The sequence below is a fragment of the Quercus lobata genome, chromosome 4, assembly GCF_001633185.2.
Source record: "Quercus lobata isolate SW786 chromosome 4, ValleyOak3.0 Primary Assembly, whole genome shotgun sequence".
Lineage (NCBI taxonomy): Eukaryota > Viridiplantae > Streptophyta > Magnoliopsida > Fagales > Fagaceae > Quercus > Quercus lobata.
This window is the reverse complement of record NC_044907.1, coordinates 67,198,103-67,206,279: the sequence shown is the minus strand read 5'-3', so window position 1 is coordinate 67,206,279 and position 8,177 is coordinate 67,198,103. Positions and strand designations below refer to the sequence as shown.

Below are 8,177 nucleotides of genomic sequence, written 5' to 3'. Positions count from 1 at the left end.
AAGCTAAAATAAGATACTTATCACATATCATGACATTATAATAAAGATGAGGGGTGATGTCATGCATTTTGAAATGAAAGGGGAAAGACTTTCCAAGCACAACAGATATGTGAATAGAAGGAAAAAAGAATAATTGTTTATAATATTTTGTTTTCTGCATCAAATAGGGAAATAAACACCAAACATCAAATTTATTTTAGAAAACAACAAAGCTTTTTGCATCAAATAGGGATATTAACACCAAACAACAAATTTATTTTAGAAAACAACAAAAGTAATGTGAAAAATGTTAAGGACATTTATATATGTTATTAAAAAGAGTAAAAAAAAAAAAACTCACATAAACAAAGAGGGAAAGGCTTACCTAACACCAATATGCAGGATTTATTACAGAAAGAAGACTCTCATTGGAGTTCTCTTCAAAAAATCTTCTCTTAAGGTATTCTTTACTTGATCTTCAAGATGCAGAACTTACATGAGGTTTATTTGAAGCAGAACAGTAATAGCAAAATTTCAAAATTGTCTAAATGCTTATATACCTTAATAAGGATAACAATATGTTTAAATGCTTACGTACCAGATTGGTATAGCTTATTTTTCAGCTTTTAGAATATGGGGTTATTTGAAAAGGCTGTTCCTAAAGAAAAAATATTTTGAAAAGGTTAACACATAGGCACATGGCTTAATAATGATAAGGATATATCTAAGCATATCAAAAAGTGGTAGACCCTCTGACCTCATTGATCACTTGAATATCCAATATAATGTTGCTCTCATTTAAATTCACACAATCACCATTGCAGCTTTCTTTGGCTGACTACAAAGGCATGAAACATTGCTTTGATTTAGAATGATTTAATTCAAATTAAAAGATGATCCATATGCTAGCTTAGGTATGTACAATAGAATGAACAAAACAAATGAAGCAAGATGAGACGTGGCATACCTCATAGAGTTCATCTAATATAAGTATCAATTGGTGACCAAATGAGATTCTTGAATTATCATCAACAAAATCATCCATCTTTGGGTTCCCAAGCACGTCCCTGATAAAATGTTGAAATGCACATCTTTAATTTGAATACAAATAGAAATATAAAAACATTAAGATTAGAAGATTGCATTTTCCTTTGCCTATTCTGAGACTTAACAGAACAAATAAATTTCTACCACAAACCTTAACAATAAATGTAGAAAGTTTGCAAATTAGTGTATATGTGATTTGATAGACCTACTGCAAGTTATTCATTTAGTTTTCATGTTTTTGTTTCAGGTGCTAATGAAGATGAGTTAAAGAGAGTGAAGCATGTGGTTCAGTATGGAGTTTCATCATGTATTACTTGGCCGTAGAGACTTATTTTCTTCAGTGAACCATGAAGATCCAAAAAATGTCCCTATTTTAGATTTGCCTTCATCACTCAGCTATACACAAACTTGCTTACAAGATGGTTTCTAAAAATAATAAATAAATTGCTGACTGCACTAAGTCAAACTCATTGGACATAGTAAGTTGAAGTTCTTTAATAGGAATTATTCCCTCATATTCAAATTCAACTCCAGCTACATTACCTGCATCAAAACCAAGCTTGGCTCAATAGACAGATAACATAATATATTACAAATTGACTGAATGGACTTTCAAAATAGGCCAACTAACACAATAGAGTTTGGTAGCGACTTCGAAAAGACGGTAGCAGGACGCTATGCAATGGGAGGAAGTAGGCCTAATGGTGAACTACAGTCCAAAAAGCAAAGAGGAAAGCTTTTTGTGAGAAGTCGGCCTGATTTTTAGGGACCTAAGAAGACATGGATGCATCGGTTCAACAAAAATGAGCTAGATAGTGCTATGATTAGAAGACTTGATCACTTTCATAAGCCATTCCCAACAAAATATTGGGCGAGTCAACATGATTACAAAACTTTTGTAAAAAACCATACTGACCAATCAAAAATTTCATTAGACTTCTAATACTTGTTTGAGCAAGAAAATAAACACATAAGGAGGAAAACCAAGTTACTCAAGGCAGTTTCATACCCTTAAACACTTCTACCTTCTGCATAACATTGATTTTTTTTTGGCTACTAAGCATGGTGATCAAAAACTTTCAAAAACCACACACATGGCCGTACAAATGAACTGCAAGCAGTAGGAAGGGGCAATCACAAATTTAAAAATAGTTGATTTCTAAGGACTATGCTATCAACAACTTATCAAGCTTAGCTTTTCTTCCAATTAAACACTAACAATCTATTATTAACCCAATAAGTAAGCATTTCATGCACATACTAATTTGATTTCAAAAAAAGTTCTAGAGAATTACTACAATAAGTAAACCATTTAGCAAAACATTCCACATCATATAATCTTTTCGAGGCATTTTATCAAACACACATCATGCATTATTGTTGCAACCACTGCTGCATATATAATCTTATCAAAGAACTACCCACAAATACATTCAACTCAAAACCCAGCAACTAAATCCTTTGATAGACCAAGTTCTCCAAACTCTTTAACAATACCCAACTCCAAAATTTTCCTAGAAACAGCATTAGCATTAGCTTAGCTGTTCCCATATTCTAATCACAAGTGAATCAGCGCCCACTTCATGATTATTTCCTAAGTTATGCATGTTTCATATATGATTCCCTAAGTGAGCACACACTTACATGCATCATATACATATTGCACGTCAATAGCTATAGACAAATTTCTCTTCATTGGCGTAGAGGACACAGTCGCAATATTAGGAGAGGAGAGGAAGGAAGTGAGAATTGGTGAGAGACGTTTGTGGGTCTGCGTTTGATAGTAATATATCGAAAAGTAGTCGAATGGTTTGGTTTGATTTGGCTTATCAGGGACAAAGGGACAAAGAGGTTATCAGGTTTTGTTTGTAAATGAGAGAAAAAGAAAAGAGAGGGGAGAAGCAGCTTCGGTGAGGGTAGCAAATTGATGACTAGGCAGTAACAGGGGAGGGTTAGTGGAAACGATGAAGACTGGATAAATATTGGGGATCCAAGGTTGAGAAAAGGGGAAAAAAATTGTCATTGAAAGAGAGTCAAATAAGAGAGGTTTTTATCAAAATATATATATATATATACACACACACACGCGTGCATGCTTGCGCGAGCTCAAAGGCCATTTATTTTTTGAGTAAAATTTAATAATTTACATAAATTATAATTTAAGATTATTATATTTTTTTTTTTTTTTTTTTTGTGAGTCTAGAAGTTAGGTCTCTCTCTAATTTCTTTCCACAGTAGAATTGGTGAGTCCCTTCTTTGTAGGTGCGTTGTATCCTAGGAGTAACACTGTTATTCCTAGGCTTGTTGGGTTCTTTTTTGGGGGTGGGGAAATAGTATTGAGCGAGTGAGAGAATGGATGATTTGGCTCAGTCTTGGAAAAAGCTCACTCTATTGGATAGAGAGGGTCCGGGCTGCTGCCTACTTGATGATGATAGAAGTCAGAAATTTTCTATTGCTGCCAAGTTTTTGACTAGGCGAGCAATCAATATGGAGGTCATAGCGAAGACGTTTAACCCGATATGGAGAGCCAAGAATGGGTTCAAGATTCAAAGCTTTGGAGACCATAAAATTCTATTCATCTTTGACAACATGGAAGATGTGGATAGAATTTTAGAAGGGGAGCCGTGGACGTTTGAGAAACATCTAGTGGTCATGAATCGTTATGAGAATGAATCCTCTCTTCAAGATATAAAATTTGAGAAGACGAAAATGTGGGTTCAACTCCATGGGCTTCCGATTAAGTATATGACAATAGAGGCGGCGAAGAAAATTGGTAGTGTCTAGGGGGAGGTTTACGTGCCAACGAACCCAAAATTTTTTGATGGTGGTCATTTTGTTCATATTCAGGTGTCCATTGATTTGTCACTACCTTTGTGCCGTGGAAGATTAGTGGCTATAGGTGAAGGAGGGAAGCAAATATGGATAGCTTTCAAGTACGAAAGACTGCCTAACATATGCTATTGGTGTGGGAGTCTGACTCATGATGATCAAGATTGTGATCTGTGGATTGATAGTGAGGGTACACTCAAACCAGAACAATGCGAGTTTGGGCCATACTTGCGAGCACTGCCTTTTGTTCCTGCTAGACGTAATACCATCACTGTCCCTGGGTTCTATGCAGCGAAGAAGAAGGCCGGACCAGGTACACCAGAGGCAAGTAACTCAGGCCAGAATTCGGATTCAGGCAGAAGAGGTGTAACGGATCAGATACATGAGGTAACGGTTAACAATAATGGGAGCACTAATGAGGGCATTGAAGATGAGGACGTGGTGTCTTTTAAAAGGAATGAAGGAGGACGAGATATGAGGGAAGATACGGTTGACCAAAATAAATTAAAGGATGCTATTATTGGGGTATTTACTCCCCCTAAGGAAACTGAAATTGAGGAAGTGGCGTGTAATGAGGAGTTATGTCTGGCAGCAGAATTTGGGGCGGCTAAGATAGTGGATTCGGGCAGGAAAGTTCACAACAAAAACCCTACTCCAAGTGGCCTCTCTAACCCTAGTGCACGTGATGTTTTAAGTGGCAAACCCTCACTTAAGTTATCACGTGATACTAATGATACTGGTGCTCACAATCTCCAATCTTCAAGGGCAGCACGTACTTGGACACGTAGAGAAAGACCTAAGCCAAAGACTAACAAGGCAGCACAAGTCCAGGTGCAAGGAAAAAAAAGAATGGCGGCAGCTGAGGTATCCCCTATGGCAGGTTCATCAAAACGTCTCCAAGTAGGTGTCAATGATGATGAAAATTTTTTTGTAGTGGCAGGAGCTGATGGTCAGCCCCGCCAAGGGCAATGAGTTGTTTAGCATGGAACTGTCGTGGGCTTGGGAACCTACGTACAGTGAGAGAGCTCGGTGATTTTATTCGGGCAAAAGATCCCTCTGTGGTGTTTTTAGCCGAGACACTTACAGATGATGCAAGGCTAGAATTCGTACAGCGAAGTATTGGTTTTGAGCATAGATGGGTTGTGCCAAGGGTGGGAAGAAGTGGTGGATTAGTTTTGTATTGGAAAGCATCAGTTAATTTGTTGGTGGAAGATTCAGATAGACACTATATTGATGCGGTGATCAATAAAAACTCGGATAATGAGTGGAGATTAACTGGGTTTTATGGGGAACCTGATACAGCAAGAAGACATGAAGCTTGGGCCAAATTGAGAGCTCTAAACTCACAACCTGAAAAGCCTTGGCTTTGTCTTGGAGATTTTAATGAGATTATAAAACAAGAGGAGAAACTAGGAGGAGCTAGAAGACCTTATTATCTGATGCAGCAGTTTAGGGAGGTGATTGATGAATGTGGCTTCATGGATTTGGGTTTTGAGGGACCTAAATTTACATGGAGCAAACACTTTGAAAGTGGGATTTCAATTTGGGAGAGGCTTGATAGGTGTTTGGTGAATAATAGTTGGTTTATGATGTTTGGAGGTTCAAGGGTGTACCACTTGTCTTGCACTTCATCGGATCATATCCCTTTATTCATTTCCCCATCGGGTTTGATTCCTCCAATCCGGAAAAAAAATTTTAGGTTTGAACAAATGTGGCTCTCAAATTCGGGATGTGAGGAAGTGGTGGTTTCGGCTTGGGGTAGTGGAAGTGATGGAAGTGTAGAGAGTAATATTTTGAGTAAAATTGATAAGTGTGGAAAAGAGTTGGGGATATGGGAGAAAAATGTTTTTGGTAATGTTAGGATGGAGTTGAACCGATTGAAAAAATCCCTAGCCAAAGAAGAAAGGGTAGCCATGGTGAGTGGAAATAATTTTAGGGTCAGGCAAATTAAAAAAGAGATTGAGGTGATGCAAGATAGGGAAGCCATGATGTGGGCTCAAAGGTCTAGAATCCTATGGGCTAATGAAGGGGACAAAAACTCTAAATATTTCCATTGTTGTGCTACTAGGAGATTCCGGAAAAATTTATTGCAGGGTATCAGAGATGAGGTCGGAATATGGAGAACCAGACATGAAGAAATTGGTGAAGTGATGGTTAACTATTTCAAGTCTCTATTTACTACTTCAGAGGGGATTGTATCCACTGGTGCGTTGGATTGTGTTCAACCATTGATTGATAATGAGATGAATGGTGAGTTGTGTCGTGAGTTTGAGGCAAGTGAAGTTGCCATTGCTCTAAAACAAATGGCGCCCCTTAAAGCTCCTGGCCCGGATGGTATGCCCCCGCTCTTCTACCAACATTTTTGGAGCACAGTGAACCAGGATGTCACCTCTTCCATTCTGTCTTGGTTAAATTCAGGTACAATACCAACCAATCTGAACCATACTTTTATTACTCTTGTGCCAAAATTACACTCCCCTGAATTTCCCCACCAGTTTCGCCCCATTAGTCTTTGTAATGTCCTTTACAAAATTTACTCTAAAGTTCTTGCAAATCGCCTAAAAAAAATACTTCTATCCATTATCACTGAACACCAATCAGCTTTCACTAAAGGGCGTTTGATTTCTGACAATATTCTAGTGGCCTTTGAAACACTACACAGCTTACAAAACTTTAGGGGAGGTAACTATGGGTATATGGCATTAAAATTGGATATGAGTAAAGCGTACGATAGGGTGGAGTGGTCGTATTTGGAGGGGATAATGAGAAAGATGGGTTTTAGGGAGAGGTGGATAAATCTTGTTATGGATTGTGTGAAAACTGTATCATATTCGGTGTTGGTGAATGGTGATCCATGTGGGATGATTTTTCCTACAAGGGGCATTAGGCAAGGAGACCCACTCTCCCCTTTCCTATTTCTTCTTTGTACGGAAGGATTGAATGGTTTAATTAAAAAGGCTGATTTACAAGGTGAAATCCATGGATACTCCCTTTGTAGGAGGGGTCCAAAACTAACGCATCTGCTCTTTGCAGATGATAGTTTGATTTTTTGCAGGGCAACAATGGAGGAGTGTGGGAAAGTTTTGAATATCCTTAAGGAGTATGAGGAAGCTTCGGGACAAAAAATGAACAGAAGTAAAACCTCACTGTTCTTTAGTAAGTCTGTACCAGAGGAGGAGAAGCATGGAATCAAAGTGGCCATTGGAGTCCCTGAAATCTTGCATTATGAGAAATACCTTGGGCTGCCCTCCTTGGTTGGAAAAGGTAAAAAAGCAAGTTTTAATTACATAAAAGAGAAGGTATGGCGAAAGCTTCAAGGGTGGGAAGCTAAATTGCTTTCGCAAGCAGGAAGAGAAGTACTCCTTCAGGCAGTCATACAAGCCATCCCTACCTACACTATGGGGTGTTTCAAATTGCCAGTGGGTTTGTGCAATGAAATTGAGTCTTTAATCAAGAAATTTTGGTGGGGTCAAAGAGGTGATCGAAGAAAAATCCATTGGATTAAATGGGAGGAAATGACAAAATCGAAAACTATTGGAGGTATGGGATTTCGAGACCTTGCTATGTTCAATGACTCACTCTTGGCAAAGCAAGCTTGGAGGCTATTGCATGATAAATCATCACTTTTTTACAAAGTATTTAAGGCTCGTTTCTTCCCAAATTCAACAATTATGGAGGCTACGGACTCTAGGATGGGGTCATATGCTTGGAAAAGTATCCTTAGAGGTAGAGACATCATTCAAAGAGGGGCTTTATGGAGGATAGGTAATGGAGAGAAAATAAACATTTGGCAGCAACGTTGGTTGCCAAGAAAACATCCAACGCAACTGCCAATTTGTCCCTTGGAGAGCTTTGAGGATCATACCGTAGCTGCTCTCTTTGATCCAATCACAAGAAGGTGGAATGAAGAGTTGGTAGATGGGCTGTTTGTCACTGAAGATGCAGACTTAATTAAGAAAATCCCACTCAGCTGTAATGCAGCAGAGGATAATCTTTATTGGCCATATTCTCCAACGGGTAATTATACTTGTAAGTCGGGGTATAGATTTCTAAAACAGGAGGCGGAGATGGAGTCTAATTTGCAAACACCACCAATCGATGAGAAGCGGCTGTGGATAAAAATTTGGGAGATGCGAGCTCCCCCAAAGGTGAAAAATTTTCTGTGGAGAGCTTGTCGTTCTGCTTTGCCCACCAAACTATCTTTGATGAGAAGAAAAATCCTTGAAGACCCAACGTGTGAGAGGTGTAAAAATGCTGTGGAGGACCCGCTTCACGCATTATAGTTATGCCCGGAACTGGATGTTGTGTGGTCAGATCAAAGT

General features: G+C 38.6%; 1 long non-coding RNA gene across 3 annotated transcripts; it reads right to left on the bottom strand.

Moving 5' to 3' along the window:
- Nucleotides 1-364: 364 nt before the first annotated feature.
- Nucleotides 365-3,049, bottom strand: LOC115987502. Of its 3 annotated transcripts, XR_004091106.1 has the most exons (4): nt 2,671-3,049; nt 947-1,046; nt 737-817; nt 365-637 (listed from the first exon to the last, which is right to left on the bottom strand). It is a non-coding gene; the product is annotated as an uncharacterized LOC115987502 (long non-coding RNA). The 3 variants fall into 3 exon arrangements; XR_004091105.1 differs by having other exon boundaries at nt 365-817; XR_004091107.1 differs by lacking the exon at nt 2,671-3,049 and adding an exon at nt 1,341-1,521 and having other exon boundaries at nt 365-817.
- Between the last annotated feature and the right edge of the window lie 5,128 nt (nt 3,050-8,177).